Raw genomic sequence first — 19224 nt, forward strand, 5'->3', positions numbered from 1 at the left:
GCAAGGTCAGAGAGGATGTGGAAGGAGGCAATAGGGGTCATGATGGCATTTCCTGAGGGTATTAGGCTAAATGATTCTCAAGGTCCCTTTCCAGCTCTGTTTCTGTATTTCTCATCCCATATATTAACTGTAATCACTGCTGACTTCCCACTCAACAGCACTCCACGCACTTGAAGCCTGGTGTTGAGACTCTAGGGGAATAGGAGACTCAATTAATAAGGAATAGTAATTAAGAAGGGATAGAGGGCGATGACTTCAGAGCCAGTATGTAACACCTAAGCCTCTCTTCCACTAAACCTCAGCTAAGTTGGAATGGAGGAAGGAAGAGAAAGATAACTAGGAAATCCAACTGGATAAGCTTTGGGGAGGTCAGGGTAAACCAGGTCATTTGGGAGCCTGAAATGTAAGATAACAGAGTTTTTAGGAAGACAGAATGCTGTTAACTAAGGAGTGAGGGACAAGAAGGGAAGAGAAAAGGCATGTAGCAGGAGGAGTATCTCAGGGAAGACGACAGTGGAACACACGTATTTCCAAAGCAACCGATAAGCTGCCATTATGGGAATTAGGAAGCATGCTCAACATTCTCCCACACTATGACAAGGCATTTTTACCAGGTCGTTCCCGAACAGATTCCACAATATTTTAAACATGCCAGATGGCATGTGTTTAAGCATTCAAACATTATTGATAGTTATAATCCACAGGCATTATCATATTCATTTATGGTAAGACTCTTTCAATGTGATAAAAAAGAAAGTACCCCTTGGTAATTTATTTCAGTTGTGATATTTATTCATAAGAGGCCTGATTTACTCTGTTTATACACATAAGGCTCTCATCCAATTGTGTGTTCCTTTCTGCCTTATAACTTGCCTCAGTCCTCTGGGCCCGTATTGAGAACACCCTTCATCTGCACTCTGCTTGCCTAATTCCTAGTCTTTTCCCAGATCCTGAATTCCATATCATTTCCTCTGACAAGCCCTCCTTGGTCCTCAAGTGTAGGTCTGGCTCTCCTCTAATAGGCTGTCTGAACACACTATAGTTTTCTTTTAGAACACACCATCACCATAATTATAAAATCACTTGTCTGATCATTTAATGTCTATTCTCTCCACACCTCTGCTAATTAGAATATAAGTTCCATAAAGGCAGGGGTCACCATGTTCCCAGACCTTCTCAGAGAGTCTAATACATGATAGGTACTCATTCAATATTTGCCAAATGAATCAATAATACAATCTAAATGGGATTATTAGACCAAAAATGTATGGATATATCTAAGGTTCTTGATACAGACTTGCTAGCTAGATTTCAGAAGAGATTATACAGAAGACATACACATGGCCAACAGATACATGATAAGATGCTCCACATCAGTAATCATCAGGGAAACAAATCAAAACCACAGTGAGATATCACATCACAGCAGTCAGAATGGCTTGTAACAAAAAAAAGACAAGAAATAATGTGTCGGTGAGAGTGTGGAGAAAAAGGAACCCTCATGCACTGTTAGTGGAGTGCCAATTGGTGTAGCCACTATGGAAAACAGAATGGAAGTTTCTCAAAAAATTCCAAGTAGAAATACCATATGACCCAGTAATTCCATTGCTGGGTATTTACTGGAAGAAAACAAAAACACTAATTTGAAAAGATATATGCACCCCTATGTTCATTGCAGCACTATTTATAATAGCCAAGGTATGGAAACAACCTAAGTGTCCATACATAGATGAATGGATAAAGACAATGTGGTATATATATTTCAATGGAATACTATTCGGCCATAAAAAAGAAAGCTTGCCATTCACACAATGTGGATGGATCGAGAGGGTAATACACTAAATGAAATAAATTAGACAGAAAATGGCAAATACCATATGATTTACTTATATATGTAATCTAAAAGACAAAATAAATAAATGAGCAAAAAAAAATTAGGAATCGACTCATAAATACAGAAAACAAACTGGTCTCTGCCAGAGGGGATGGTGGGGGGCAGAGATGGGCAAATAGGTGAAGGGGATAAAGAGGAACCAACTTGCAATTATAAAATAAGTCATGGGAACTGAAAGCACAGCGTATGGAATATAGTCAGTAAAATCATAATAACTTTGTATGGTGATAGATGGTAACTATGCTTATCATCATGTGCATTTTGTCATGTATATAGTTGTTTAATCGCTATATTATATACCTGAAACTAATATAATACTGTATATCAACTATACTTCAAATAAAGTGAGGAAAGAAGAATAGATTGCACAAATATTACCACCAATACTATACAGAAATGCCTATTTCATTGCATGCTTTCTGAATTATTAGTCTTTCAACTAGAAATTATAATTTTCTTTCTTTAAAGTATAGAGAGACTTAAAACACATTTTTTTCATTTAGGACCAAGTCTTTTTGTGATATTGCTAAAATGCATCTCTGATATAGAAATATAAATAACATAATAATAAACATATAAATGATTGTAACATTATCAGACTTGCCAAATGCCACTATTACCAACACTGGCATTTCTGGTTTGCTTTGGTGAAGATGAAATCAATCTTCTGCAGCATCATCTACTTGGTTTAATTGAGATTATACTGTGTTGAGCACAACGTGCTCTGGCTCATTAAATTTTCTTTCTTAGTAAGAACTAAAATGAAAATTACTTTTGTCTTACCTCTTCTACAACCTTTGAAAATGTTATATGATAGAAAAAATTTAGATTCCTATCTCAGACCATAAATCAACAGATTCCATATAAAATAAAAAGTTAAAATTAAGAAAAGAATAATCAGAGGAATATAGAACTTAAAGATGACTTTCTAAGAATGCTACTTCAATTTGCCCAGAACATCATAGCAGTATAAATTTCAGATCATTTAAAAAGTAAGAATTTGTTTTCCACAATAAGGAGAAAAATATTTATATATGACTGGCAAAGAGTTAATTTCTTTATTATAGAAAGACTCTTAAAAACATTGATTAATGACAACCTAAGAGGGGAAAGAACAAAAGACAAGGGAATAATCTCACAAAGCATTTAAGTAAATTGCTTAAAACATCAAACTGTATGTAACTCACTAGTAATCAAATGAATGCAAATTAAAATGATAGAGTAATATTTTTTTGCTATAAAATTGTCAAATTAAGATAAATTATATTGCCTGGTATTCATGGGTGTCCAGGGGAATGAGAACTCTCTCACATACTGATGGTGGGAGATTCATATCATTGCAGCTATTTTGTTACAAACAATTGGGTATTGTATATAGCAAAAGCTGCTACATTGAAATCTCATCCTTGCTGGTAGGGATGTAAAGAAGCAGTTACTTTGGAAATCAGTATGGCAGTTCCTCCAAAGGTTCTACATCGAGTTGCCATGTGACTCAGCAAGGCCACTCCTAGATATGTACCTAAGAGAAAAGAGAACATGTCCACTCAAAATCTTGTATATGAATGTTCATATCAGTCTTAATAATAATAGCCGACAAGTAGAAGCAACTTAAATGTCTATCAATTGACTAATGGATAAATAAGATGCAGTATTATCCAAACAATGAAGTATGTGTCTAGTTGTTACATATAGTTGAGGACAGATTAAAACTCTCAGTCATTAACTTAGAAGGTCAGTGCTACTTCAGCTTCTCAATGACTTTATAATATAATGTAGCAATAAAAGAAAAGGAAGTACTGATATACAACAAGAATGATTCTTGAAAACATTATGCTAAGAAAGAGGCCAGTCACAAAAGCACATATTGTATGGGCCCATTTGTATTAAACAACCATATAGTCAAATCTATAGAGACATTAAGTAGTGGTTGTCTAGATCCAGGCAGGTGGGCAGTGTTGAGAGGGAGTGACTGTTAATGACAAGTGGTTTCTTTCTGGGATAATGAAAATTGCCTGAAATGGATTTTGGTGATGGTCACACAGCTCTGTAAGTATACTAAAAACTATCAAACTATACAATTTAAATGGTAGAATTTCATTGTATGTTAATTATATGTGAATAAGTTGTTATTACAAATAAATCATACAAAATTAAAATTAAGCAGAAGGAAAAATACTACTGGGCTGAGGGTGTCCGTTTGAATGAAACTTAAAATCTGAATACATTTTGATGTTTTTCACAATATGGAAATATTTGGGTATTTAGTCATTCAGTCATTCAACCAATAGATACATGTTGAAGGCCTACGTGAAGGGTGCATTTTAGTCAGAGAGCTAGATATTAGTCATATATATAAGAGATTAAAAATTATAAATATGATTGGTGCTGTAAAGAAGATAAGCATGATGTTATTAGAGCATGTCAGTGAATATAGGTGCTGGGGATAGAACGGTGATCAAAATAGGCCATCATAAAATTACAACCTGGTGGGGAAACATAGAATACAAAACAATAAATCAGTAAAATATGTAGTATCTGTGATGCTTATACTTCTATTTTGAAAAACAAAGTGGAGCAAGACATAGGAGTCTTTGTTTACAATATAATGCTGGAGAAGGCTCTTCTGAGAAGCAAAGATCTGAAGGTGAGGCAGCTAACCACGAAGATGTCTCCCAGCAGCATTCCAAGTAGAAGAGCCCTGAGAGGGGAGTGGGCCTGACCAATCAGGAAAATCCCAAGGAGGCCAGGTTGTCTTGGGGGAAGTTATAATATAAGCCTGAGGTCAGGGAACTAACAATTTAAGAGGGGGTAGATTTTGTAGAGTCTCCCAACTACTGTACTCATTTAATTTTAGTCTGAATCAGGTTGGGGAGCCACTGGATCACTGGATTGTTTTCAGCAGAGGAAAATGAACTGTTTGAGGATCATTCTGGTTGGTGTGTTGAGAACATAGTGTTGGGAGGGAGCGCAGGGGAAAACTGGGAATATCTTTTAGAAGACCGTTGGGGTGATCCAGCAGGGGAACGATGCTGCCTTGTATTAGAGCGGCGGGAAGTCAGGTAGATTAAGGATATAGTTTGAATATGGAGCCAACAGCCTGTGCTAGGTGTGCTAGGAGAGGCAAGAATTAATCTAACTTTGGGCCAGAGCAACTAGAAGAAGTCGGCATTTACTGAGAGAAGTCTGTAGTAGTCATGTTTTGCTCGAAAAGCAAGAGTTTGGTTTTAAACATGTTAATTTTGAATTGCTTATTAGACTTCCAAGTGATGAGGTGTAACAGGAGGTAGTAAATTATATAATTCTGAAACACAGTGGAAAGTCTGAGCTGAGTATATAAATTTGGGAGTTATCAGTGTAGAAATGATACTTAAATCCTTATGATCCAATTATTTCATCAAGGGAGACAGAATAAAACGTTTTGAGGACTGTGCCTCACTGTTAACAACTTAACAAAATAAGGAGGAACAGCTAAGGAGAATAAGAAGGAGTCATAGGACATTCACAAGGGTGTTTGGTCTGATCAGGATATATGTATAGATTTACTTCTATTGTTTAGTGCTTTGCTGTTTAAACTTCTGAAAAATAAGAAACAATTACAATACCCAACAACAGCAAATTCTGGTGGATCCATTTCATGCAGTGATTAAAAATGCTGACAGTTCCACATCGCTAATCATCAGGGAAATGCAAATTAAAACCACAATAAGACATCACCTCACACCAGGAAGGATGGCCAGCATCGAAAAAGACTAAGAATAACAAATGCTGGCGAGGATGTGGAGAAAGGGGAGCCCTCCTACACTGCTGGTGGGAATGTAAGCTAGTTCAACCATTGTGGAAAGCAATATGGAGGTTCCTCAAAAAACTAAAAATAGAAATACCATTTGACCCAGGAATCCCACTCCTTGGAATTTACCCAAAGAATACAACTTCTCAGACTCTCAGATTCAAAAAGACATATGCACCCCTATATTTATCACAGCACTATTTACAATAGCCAAGATATGGAAGCAACCTGTCCATCAGTAGATGAATGGATAAAGAAGATGTGGTACATATACACAATGGAATACTATTCAGCCATAAGAAAGAAAGAAATCCTACCATTTGCAACAACATGGATGGAGCTGGAGGATATTATGCTCAGTGAAATAAACCAGGCGGAGAAAGACAAGTACCAAATGATTTCCCTCATTTGTGGAGTATAACAAGGAAGCAAAACTGAAGGAACAAAATAGCAGCAGACTCACAGACTCCAAGAAGGGACTAGTGGTTACCAAAGGGGAGGGGTGTGGGAGGGCAGGTGGTGAGGGAGGGAGAAGGGGGCTGAGGGGTATTATATTTAGTCCACATGGTGTGGGGGGGTCATGGGGAAAACAGTGTAGCACAGAGAAGGCAAACAGTGACTCTGTGGCATCTCACTACACTGATGGACAGTGACTGCATTGGGGTATGGGTGGGGACTTGATGATATGGGTAAATGTAGTAATCACATTGTTTTTTTATGTGAAACCTTCATAAGAGTGTATATCAATAATACCTTAATAAAAAATTTAAAAAATGAAAAAATATGTCTTTAAGATACTAATACTCTAAGCCCAAAAACCTCTGCTCTGTAGGTTATATCTTAAACTATGCACCAGGATGTACTTAAGGCTGTTTAGAGCAACATTATTTAGAAAAGACTAAAGGGTAAATGTAAAATTGATTTGTGGTAGCACCATGCAATGAATTACTACAAAGTAATGGAAATAAATTAACTATAATAAAAAAATGCTGACAGTGACATGTTTTATTAACATGGATAAGTGTTTACTGCATATTACTGAAAGGGAAAAAAACAGATGCATGCAGGGTGATTAGATTGTAGGAGGTTATGGAGCATCTTGAATGTTAGGCTGAGGAGTTCAAGAAAGATCTCATTTAATACAACAGTCTTTCAAGTAGATATTATTATCATTTTTATGATAAGTCATTTAAAGATCAAAGATCTTCTAAAGCATTATCATTAATTATTTAGCATGGGTTAAGGGTTAAAGAATATATCTTTCTTGGTGACAAGTTCAGAGATGTTGAGTGGTAAAAGTTAAGAAGGTAACTTCAGGTTAAATTTATGTTTCATATGAACACTACCAAGCATTATATGATAGTTCTTGACAAAATATCTCCCTACACAGACTATTCTGTGACAGGCCTCTATCCAAGTTAAGATTGGGATCACCACGATAGGGTCAGTCATTCCAGCAGTTGACCATAATTCTGAATATCCGTTCTTGAACTGTAGAATTCTTGGAGAAGGGTGAGTGGGGATGAGTTTTATCCTTAGGGGCTCTGGCTCATATCAGGGTTGAGAAGTGGCTGATGGGTGAGAGGGCCTGGAGAGAGTTCTCATCTTCACCTGGATATCTCAGGGAACTGCGATAACCGACTGGTTCTGCTGTTCTCCATCAGACTAGAAACACAACAATCCTCTGTTAGAATTCAAGCTCCATGAGGGCAGTAAACTTTGTTATTTTGTTCATAGCTGTGTCCTCTTATTGAAATAGTACCTCCAACACAACACAATCTTAATCAATATTTGGTGAATGCACTCATATCCTTGGGAATCTGAAACAAGAGAAAGGTCTAGGTCAGTGGCTCCGCTCTAGATGCGCATTAAAATTCCTGAGACCATTTTAAAAGCACAGCTGCCTTGGGAATACCCTCCAGAGATTCCAATTTAGTTAAAATGTGAGAGGTTCTATGCATCAGTATATTTTTAAATCTCTCCAGAAGATTCCAATGTGTACCCAAAATTGAGAGCAATGTTTTAAGCAGTCACCAAACTGCTCAAAGTACTGAGATGCTAATTTTAGTCTTTAGGAATCGGGTGGCATTCTTATGTCTCCTGGCATTGGGGCCTTTTGCCTCCACTGCTGGGTTCTGGTTTCAATACTGAGTCTGGTCCTGAGTCCCAGAAGTCCAGCTGAGGCTCAACCTGAAGGACCAGAATGAAAGACTAATTCCAGTTGGGAACTTACATAGTTGAGCAGATTTGAGGGACTTTGAAGATACGGTGACCTGACCCTGTAGCCAGTGAGTACCAGCCTGACAATGTGGTCGGCCTCCTTTGTGGGGAAAGAAGGAGTCAGAGAGCAGAAATGCAACAGGGCCTGACATCTCTATTTTTTATGCATTGACATTTCCTTTGCTGGGAAAAGGAAAAGAATGCATTCTTTTCATACCACATAAATTATTATGATTATAGGACCAATTACTAATACACATAATCACAAATCTCTTCTGATATAAAAATACTCCAGAATGTCACACACATAATTTAAACCACAATTTAAAGGGATGTATCAGGTCACACTCCTACTTATCTGTATCAGAGATTTATTATCTGACAAACAGAGTAGACTATGAAATGAAACCTTCCAAAAGTCATTGCTGACATTGCAATCCAACTCTCACCCTTTATTTCCCCAGAAACAATGCCATAGACTCAATCTACAGATTAACATAGAGCACTTAATTTTGCTTTATTCCAACTTCATGAATTGGACAGAAAATCTCTCTGACTGTACATTACCAAATCCCTCTGGGTTCCTTTGATTATGGATTATTCCTTTAGAATGCCCTCACTGGAAGTGTTTCATGACAAGGAGGTTATTATGAAATGACACTTTTTGCCCGATGAAGTAAGGATATGACAGTGAAAGTAACTTTTATGAGACCTTGTGGGAATCTTACTCTTTGAGATGGTAGATGAGTATATTCAGAGGTAGAAAATCTTTGAGGCATTATCTTTTTGAAACAAAAAGAAAACAGGCCTCTATATTGAGGTGAGACAGACACACTTGTGTTCTTGACCACTTGGGCATCTCTAACTACTTTTGAAAATGAGATCTTTAGACACTTCTTTATTTCTGCAACTTGAAATCCATAAGCCTGGTCATTCCAAACAGATTTTGGGACAGTTGTATCCAAAATCAACTCATTAAATTTGCACAGTAACATTGACCTAGAAGCGCTTCTGGTTAAGGCTGATTATTTGATGCAAAGGCAGAGTAGATAGGTGCCATTTATTTGAATTTCACCTGTAGCCTGCAGTGCATGATATAAAATGACAACAGCTGTTCTTAATGATATCAATTAGGTCAGCAAAGATCACATATTATTCAAATAAATACAGACGAGAACTATGCATCTGTCTCTTTCTGTATTTGCATGAAGTCAAATAGGAAGCTGGATGATTTGTATCAGAAAGAATTGGTAACTGTCACTCTTGGCTATTTAATCGGCACATACCTTGGGAAAACCACAAGCTATTATTTTTAGGGGACCATGGCTTCCCAGAGCATTGTTAGGGAGCAAATTTGGAGCCTATATATCCCAAAGGGACAGATTGGCCCCCTGGCATGGCAGACTTACCAGGTTTTTATTATCACCTGGAAAGATGTGGTCCATATTGATTTCCATAGGGCTCGCAATACATTGCACATGACTTTCTCATTAACAAAAAATGAAATTATGATGATGACCATATTATTTTGAGTAAAAATAGGGAGTAAGTTATTGGAGGACTTGGAGTTCAATTTTGGTGATTATGCATTATAGCAACACATGAAGAATGGCCTTGAGAGCATTCACCACCTTTATTAACTCTCACTATAAAGAACTTGAGGTTATATGCAGTAGAACTTTGGGTAAAATTATTTGCAGTTTCCAACATTCTACAAGGTATAAATGCAATTTTAAGTAATCATGATAAATTGGAAAAATGGCTCCAAATAAGATGAAATTTGCTTTAGGTATATATACAAAATGGTCTCAACTGAGGTAAAAAGAGATTTCAGGGAAGAACTGAATGTTTAAAAGCAACATTTCTACTCTGAACAAAAAATCACCATGACACTGAGTATAGCAAGAGATAAATAGAATGATTGAGAAAAAATGTCCTGTGTCATAGTCTGAAAAGTATGAGAATATTAGATTAATTTGACTCATTGACCTTTGCACAGGAGATAGGGATTCTAGAGAGGGTCCAGAGAAGAATGATAAGATTGATTTAAAAATATGTAGAATAGGTATGGTGACAAATGAGAAAAAATGTGTCATTTCTAACATGAGATTGTTAAGGGAGAACCAGTTAATGTTTTTCAAATATATGAAAAATATTTCATTATAAAAATGGTGATTGCTCAACTTCTGTGTTCTTTGAACACTTTTATATGATCTGTATTTAAACTTAAGCAACACATTTATTTTTATTTCTAGCATACATTGTTAACTGATGCTTGGTAATGATAACCACTATTATCTATTTGGGATTAAAAATAGAGAAATACACCTTCTTGTGCTAAATCAATTTCCCACACTCTTTTCCCTCTTCCCTTTGGACCCCAAACTTACTTAATGTTTCCTGTCTTTAAAAAACAGAAGCAAACATGAAAGAGAAACCTTTACATGATCTTCATTATTATTTCCTTTTCAAAAATCCTTCAGTATTTACTAGCTAAACTTCAAATTAATACAGTACAATTTGTCCTATCTTTCTACCTGCCACAGATAATTTAACATTTGTTTAAATGCAGCACTACTGTTCCTAGAATTTTCTAATTTATTCACTCATTCAACAAGACTTTGTTGAGCAGTTAGTATGTGCTGAATACTATGCGAGCATGGGAAATACAGAAAAGAACAAGGTGGACACAGCCCTAGCTATATGTAGTCTTGTACAGAGACGCAGACTCTTACAGTGGAGTGGAGCAAGTAGAAAATAATATCACATAAAAATGTACAAATGCAATGGTTCAAGGTACTGTGAGATTCTTTGGACTATGAACAGATGAACTAACCTATTGAGAGTGCAAACGCAATGTTTTCTGTATGTAGTATGTTCTGTATCAACAACCTGGTAGGAATAAAGATGTGTAAGCTGGTTTTAAAGAACTCATTAAGCACAGTTGAATACACACTTACTAAACACCATTATAAATGTATAAATATATAATAAATACTGATTGCTTTAATGTTTTATAAAACTGATCAGGACACATCAAAATCAACATTCCATGGAACATTCAGTTCCTTGGCCAGCATGTACGAAGTTTAGAATTTGCCGATCTATTCTAACAACAAGTAAAAACCTGAAGAAACTGAAAAATCAACAACTCTTTCTAGATCCCTAAGAGAAATGAGGTCATAGGACCACCCACCGCCCCCAAAATTGGAGAGACTAACAAGTGAAAACATATAATTACAACTTATCAAAGCAGAAACCAACAAACAGAAAACTCTGGGAGAACAAGTACTGGATACATCATGTCTGGCTATCAAGAAAAAATGAGAAGAAATACTAAAGGCAAAGAAACACAGTTTGAATAAAGACAGCAAGAATTAGACCCCCACTCAGATATGGCAGGGATATTAGAATTGTCAGACTAGGAATTTTAAACTATGATTAATATGCTAAGGCTAGTGGCTAAAGTGCATAGCATACAAAAATAGGTGGGCAATGAAGCAGAGAAGTGGAAAGCCTAAGAACCAAAAGGAAATGCTAGAAATCAAAAACATTGTAACATAAATGAAGGATGCCTTTGATTGGCTTAGTAGTAGACTAGACATGACTGAAGGAAAATATCTTTGTGGTTGAGGATATCTCAATAGGACTTCCAAAGATGAAAAGCAAAAACCAAGACTGAAAAAATAGAACAAAATATCCAAGACTATAGGACAACTACAAAAGATGTAACATATAGGTAATGGGAATACCAGGAAAAGAAGAGCAAGGGAATGGAACAGAAGAAATATTTGAAACAACAATGACAGAATTTCACCCAAATTAATGTCAGACACCAAACCCAAGATCCAGGAAGCTCGGGCAGTAACAAGCCAAGAAAACTACACCTAAGCATATCATTTTCAAATGACAGAAAATTAACGATAAAGAAAAAATCCAGAATGAAGTTAGAGGAGAAAAAATACACACCTTACTTAAAGAGAAGCAAAGACAAGAATTATGTCCTATTTCTCCTCAGAAACCATGCAAACAGGAAGAGAACTGGTGCAATTTTAGAGTATTGGGAGAAGAAGCCATTAACCTGGAATGTGTACTCTGCAAAATTCTCATTCAGAAGGGAAAGAGAAATGAAGACTTTCTCAAAGAAAAATTAAGGGGATTTGTTGCCAGTAGACCTGCCTTGTAAGAAATGTTTAAAGAAGTTTAGAGAGAATAATGATATAGCCAGAAACTCAGATTCGTATAAAGAAAGGAAGAGCATCAGAGAAGGAGTAATTGAATGTAAATAAAAAATTGTATATATACAATTATATACTATATAATTATATATATAATTAATATTCATATATATATTTATACTTATACTATATAATAGATTAGATATATTTACTATATACTTGTATAATATATATTTACATACTGTATATATATATAAAATAATTATATATATTATACACATATACAGTATATATATATTATATATATATATAGAGAGAGAGAGAGAGAGAGAGTTATATATACAAACACACACACATACACAGCAGGCCCCTGAACAACATGGGTTTGAACTGCTGCATGAGTCCACTTATATGCAGATATTTTCAATAAATATATTGGAAATTGTTTTGGAGATTTGTGACAATTTGAAAAAAACATTTTGTTTTCCTAGTTTACTTTATTGTAAGAATGTAGCATATAATACATAACATGCAAAATATCTGTTAAATTGACTGTTTTTGTTATTGGTAAGGCTTCCAATCCACAGTAGGTTATTAGTAATTAATTTTGGGGGAAGTCAGAAGTTATACATAAACAACTGCCTTTTTTGGGGGAGGGGGTGTTTGGTGCTACTAACCCCTGTGTTATGCAAGGGCCAATCCTAGTTAAGTTTGCTTATAAGTGAAACGAATGATAACAATGATATGAGGATGGGAGGGAGGAATTAGGATTATTTTCTTATTATACTAGCACTACCTGTGAAGAGGTATAGTGTTATTTGAAAGTGGACTCAAGTTAATTGTAAATGTATGTTGCAAACTTGAGCACTGCCACTAAATATGACTGATATGCTTAGGAAAGAGAGAAAATGGAAATATATAAAATAAGCAATTAAAACCACAAAAGACAGAAAAATTGGAAGGCAAATATAGGAACAAAGAAAAAGAGAAGCAAGTATGATAGATACTAGTCTAACAAAATTGATAATCACGTGATGTCAGTAGTATAAATGTACCACTTAAAAGAGAGACTTTCAGAATGAATCAGTAAAAAAGACCCAACTATTTATTCTCTATAAGAAACCCACTTTAATATGAAACACATATAGATGAAAACTACAATGATGGAGAAAAAGAAGAACAAATTAAATCCAAAGTAAGCAGAAGAAAAAAAAAAAGAATCAAAGAAATTAATGAAATTAGAAACAGGGAATCAATAGAGATTAACAAAATAAAAAGATGATTCTTTGAAAAGTCATTAAATCAATGAGCCTCTAGCTGCACTACAAAAAAAAGGAGAGGACAAAAATTACTAATATGAGAAAGGAAGACAGGATAACTCTAAAGATCCCATGGACATTAGAAAATACAGGAATAGAGGCATACCTCATTTTATTTTGCTTCACCTTATGCTTTATTGCACTTTGCAGATATTGGGTTTTTTTACAAATTGAAGGTTTGTGGCAACTCAGTGTTGAGCAAATATTTTGGTGACATTTTTTCCAACAGCATTGGCTCATTTGGTGTCTCTCTGTCACATTTTGGTAATTCTTGCAATATTTCAAACTTTTTCATCGTTGTTATATTTGCTATAGTGATCTGTGATCAGTGATTACAACTTGCTGAAAACTTTGATGATGGTAGGTATTTTTTAGCAATAAACTTTAAATTAAGGTATGTGCAGTATTTTTAGACATAATTCAATTGCATACTTAATAGATGATAATGTCATGTAAACATAACTTTTATATGCACTAGGAAACCAAAAAATTCATTTGTCTTGCTGTATTGTGATATTAGTTTTATTATGACAGTCTGGAACTGAACCTACAATATCTTCAAGATGTGCCTGTATGGTGAACAACACTTTACCAACAATTTGATAACCTAGATTAAAGGGACAAATTTTTTGAAATACACCTTCTGCCAAATCTCAGAACAGAATAAATAGGCAATCTGAATAGGCCTGTATCTAGTAAATAAATTGAATCAATAATTAATAACATTCTAAAAGAGAAAGCATTGGACCCAGATGGAATTACTGGTGAATTCTACCAAACATTTAAGAAATAAATCATACTAATTCTCAAGAAACTACTTTCTATGATACTATAACGGAGGATATATGACATTCATTTGTTCTAATTGACAGAAAGTAAAATACCAAGAGTGAATCCTAAATAATGTATGGATTTCAGGTGATAATATCGTGTCAATATTGGCTCATCAATTATAACAAGTGCACCACTCTGGTGGGGAATGTTGATAATGGAGGAGGCTATGCATGTGGTTGAGCCATGGGGTGTATGGGGAATATCTACCTTCTGCTCAATTGCTGTATGAAGTCTATTATATAAAGGAAAAAGAAAAAAATATATGGTTGATTTTTGGTATCTGTCGATTTAATATTCATGATTTTGTCTGTGTATTAGTACTTTGTTAATCTTTCGAGGTAGTGTCTGATTCATATTTACTATGGGAATTATGTCTAACAGCTAGTTTTAGTGAACAAATCTAGTGGCCAATTAACATTTATTTTCCCAATTATTGTTGCTATTCTCTTGTCAGTATCCACTCTCATCAAATAATCTAAAGGAAAACATACCATTCATCTGTGTCATTTAGGTAGCTGCCATTCCTTTGGTAAGATAAATGACCCTTTCAAGTTTTTCAGCAAATTCCTGTAACTGGTTGCACTTTTATGGTACAGGTGTCTCCCACTTTTTGAGAGTTTAAGTAATGCCACTTTGCTTTTATGAAAGACCTACATTAGTATGTTTTTGCTAAATGAAAGAAATTCGAAGAGGATTTTCACTTTTATGAAAAAAGGTGAAAATGAAAATAGCTTTCAGCATTGGATTTTTTATTGAAGTGTAGTTGACATATAATCTTATATTGGTTTCAAGTATGCAACACAGTGGTTCAACAGTTACCCATATTATTAAATCCTCACCCCCACTAGTGCAGCTGCTGTCTGAGCACATAGGGAGATATTACAGAATCATTGGCTATATTCTCCATGCTGTACTCCCATCCCTGTGACCAACTTATATTATGGTTGGGAATTTTTGTATTGGTTTTGCAGTGAGCCATTAATAGAGGCAGCAGGCACCTGTGCTGTAAGAGTGGCGCCACCAAGCTCCTTTCCCAGGAAATACACAGCGTCTCAGCATCTAGCAACTGTAGCTTGAACTGTATCTGTGTGCATCTGTGCTTTATCTCCATCAACTTTGTGCATCCATTAGTAACAGGCATCCTGTGGCATCAGAAAGGCCTAAGAGGTTATTTTTAGGGTCTTGGGAATGCTCAAAAACTTTCCCAGATAAATTAATGGTAATTGCTTCTTCACTTTACTCCATTTCAGCTTATGAAAAGTTTCATAGGAATGCTCTACTTTTGAGTAGTGGAGAAAACCTGTACTTTGACTGTGATTCTCCAGTTCTCCCTATTTCTTGTTCACTGCTCTGAATCTTTCAGCCTTTATCTTCAACGAAATTGACTCAAACATGAAGTCTAAGTTATTCTCTTTGCTCACACCTTCCAAAGTGACCACTAATACAGGACTGCTGTGGGTAGAACAGTTAATGAGTGTTTGTATGTAATGAATAAAATGTTACATTGTTTGATTAAAAGGCAAATAAGTTGGTATTTTACATTAGAAGTTACTATTATTAAAGGACCTTATGGACACTCAGCCATGGAGTATTTTGCATAGACCATACTAATCCATGTGGTACTCAACCTCTCACCAATTTATTGGCTTCACTCTCTGTCTCTCTAACCTTTTTATTTTCTTCCTCATAAGACTTGTTTTCTCTTAATCCTAAAACTAAACACTGTTCTTGGCCTACCTCATATATAAAAATTATAAACTTTCTTAGCTGAACAAAAGGGCCATCCTTAGTTTAGAGACATTACTCTCAGTAAGATCTCCTCTCTCTAGAAGGTAGTTGTAATTTTAAATAGTGATTTTTTTTTTCTCCTTTGCATTTATGTGGGGGAGGGATAAAAGACTTGAAAGAAGAGAAAGTCAAATGTCAGTACTAGAAATGGAAGGAGAGGCTAGACAAAAAGATTTCAAATAATTGTGGGGTTTAACTTGAATTAAGGAGTAAAGTATCAAACTTTTTTAGTGGCTCATATATGTCCCATTGTGTCATTATATACTCTGCACAAAATAAAGAACAAAGCAGTCTATGAAACTGTTCCATCAAATGTTCAGTTCAGTGTAAAAACTGACTTTTATTTTGTTGAATCTATAGTCTGAAGTAACCAATTATACTTTTCACTTATATGTTACTGTATTTTGTGATGAACATTATGAGTCTGTTTTTTTTAATTTACAGGATTTGTGATTCAAAATATACCAATATACACTTCTTATGAAAGTAAATAATTTGTTGCAGTATATTTTTTATCCCCAAAAAAATAGCTGACAACTGAGGTTTAATTCATTCTCAAACATTCACTGACTACTTACTTGCCAAGCACCTTGATATAGATAACATATCTTACTGGAATCAGAAAGTATGTGCTGTAGTCCTGTATTTACCACATGGTTACTGTGCAACCCTTATAAAATATGTAACTCTTCTGGGTCCCAGTTGTCTTACTTGAAAAGCTTTCAGTGTCATGTTCACTGTGCCTGACTAAAAATATATATAAATTTACAAATGTGAGAGTATTTTAAACAGAGTTAATTACTGTCACTCATGTAACTATACAGACCAAAAAGAATTTCCCTTGGACAGAAAAGAAAGAAGGGACAGACCAAGTTTTACTAATTTTTACAATAAGTGTAAGGTTTTATAACATAATCTTTTTACATATTTAAGTCAATAAATTTTATGAATGATGTTTAAAATTATCTGAAATTTCTAGTTCTAATTTATAATATGCTATAAATGATAAACTATTTAGGTTTCATACTATATAACTTTTCCTCTTTCAAATATTTGACCCCCTTCTACAGTGTACATTAGTGGAAAAACAATATGGTGTAATGAAGAGTGATGAACTTGATAGCTGAACAATCTCATAAGACTCACCATTCACTGCCTGTATGACTTTGGGTTAGAAACTTAAGCTGTTTTTTTTTCAATTCCTTTATCTGTGAAATGATGATAATACCTATATCATAATGTTGCTGTGATGATTATCTTAAATTTTTCCATTGCTGGTTAAGTTCTAATGTGGTCAGTAGAGTATCAGACCAATGTTAGTTTTCTGGTATCAACATTAGGAGAAACTGGGTGAAAGGTCTATGGGAACTCCCTGTACAATTTTGCAACTATTCTGTGTCTAAAATTATTTCAAAATAACAAGTTGAAAGGAAAAGAAGATGTTTGGAGAACAATTGGAAAGATAAGAAGATAGAATAGGCATTAAATGATAGTAGGGAATTAGTGTTAATTTCTTTAGATAATATCATGATATATGGTTATGTAGGAGAATGTTCTTACTTTTAGAATATATATGCTGAAATATTTAAGGCTTAAGTATCATAAATAAATCTGAAATTTATTTTGAAGTGGATCAGTAAAATATATAGTGTGTGTATACTTGCAATACACACACACACATAATATAGATGCAGCGAACTGGTAATTGTTAAATTTAAGTGATGGGAATACAAATGTTCATTGTATTAGTCATAGTATTTCCATAGGTCTGGGAATTTTTCTAAACTAATGGTTTAAAAGTCCACATGCTTCTCTCCAATACTAATTATATTTTCATTCAGATACTCATTTTATCTTACTGCCACAATATCCGGACTCTATGGCTTTACTAGAGTGACCAGAATATTAACTGATTTAATATTTTATCCTCTTACCAGAATCTTGTCTACCACTCTGACTGATTCCTTGGTGAACAACTTAGCAGGGCTTGATTAAGTCAACCATGTGGAGTTGACTCAATTTAGAGCAATTCCATCAGAGCATCCTGATTATTTCTATAATGCTCATATTCCCAGTCAGTAATTCTTCTTGGATTCTGTCTATGCATGACTAGATTTAATCAGATTCATTACCTCGAGGAGTTTCATGATGGAATTCCCTAGAATATAGGTAGAAAAATTTTGAAGTAATTTTCAATTTATTGCTAAAGATCTCTAGTGAAGGAATCTCCCATGACATGTCTGTTTTATTTAGAAAATTCATCATTCTCTTAAATCTCCCTTACATCTTCTCATTTTATCCTTGATGTAATAAGAAAGAAAAAGATTTTTTTTTCTTTTTGATAATAATTCAGACTACAAAGGAGGACTGTGATTAAATCTTCCTGTCTCTTCTTTGCTTAAGAATCTCATTCCTTTAATCTTTGATGAAAGCTACTATTTTCCAGATCTTTAATGCATTTTATTGTAAATCGTTCTAGCTCCGGCATGCCCTTTGCTATTTGTTAAATATGTGAATAGACTTAATATTTTGTATGTGTGAAAATCATCCTGAAATCCAGTACTTTAAAGGAAAGCAACTTCGGATTAAAAATTTGGATCAAACTCCAGGCTCTCAACCCCTCCAAAAATTAAATGCAGTTACTTCTGCTAAGCCTCCACAAAAGTCCAAGATTTGCCCCAAGTCTTCTACCTTGCTTAAATGTTCTCGCTTTGTATTATGGTTAAATAATATCGTAAATAGAGAACTGCCTTAGCAATCAGAAAGCAGAGGACTGAGTTGTATCCTTGTCTCTTACCCATAGAACCTTTGGCATTCTGCAGAAATTCTCAGCCTCAGTTTCATCATCTGTGAAACAGAATTCTTGACACTGCTATGGGCTCTCTTACAATGTTATCTTGAGGATCAAATTTGAGGATCATCTGTGATCAATGAAATGGTAAGGTAAAATATAATTATCATGCAACAAGACAACAAAACATGATTTATGACCATGGCAGCCTAATGTAGACATTAACCTGTTTATATATATTTTAATGCTTTCTTTTGTGCAGTTGATTTGCCAGTTTTTAAGTTTCAAATGGACATAAGTGGATTCTTCTTTAAATCTGCAGTCTACCTGAAGGTTTTTTTTTAAAAGGATCATGTTAATGACATCATCAAGGCGCAAAAGCAAAAGGGTTAATATGCAGTAGAGGGTTAAAA

The 19224-nt window shown here is 34.8% G+C and overlaps 1 long non-coding RNA gene across 1 annotated transcript in view; it reads left to right on the forward strand.

Annotated features, from left to right (window-relative positions):
- The window catches only part of LOC140847494 (uncharacterized), a 358087-nt gene extending 339153 nt beyond the window's left edge, over positions 1-18934 (forward strand). Inside the window, exon 3 of the long non-coding RNA XR_012127558.1 lies at positions 18824-18934. This is a non-coding gene — a long non-coding RNA (uncharacterized lncRNA). The remainder of the gene's footprint in view (positions 1-18823) is intronic.
- The last annotated feature ends 290 nt before the right edge of the window (positions 18935-19224 follow it).

Source organism: Manis javanica, chromosome X (genome assembly GCF_040802235.1).
Source record: "Manis javanica isolate MJ-LG chromosome X, MJ_LKY, whole genome shotgun sequence".
NCBI lineage: Eukaryota > Metazoa > Chordata > Mammalia > Pholidota > Manidae > Manis > Manis javanica.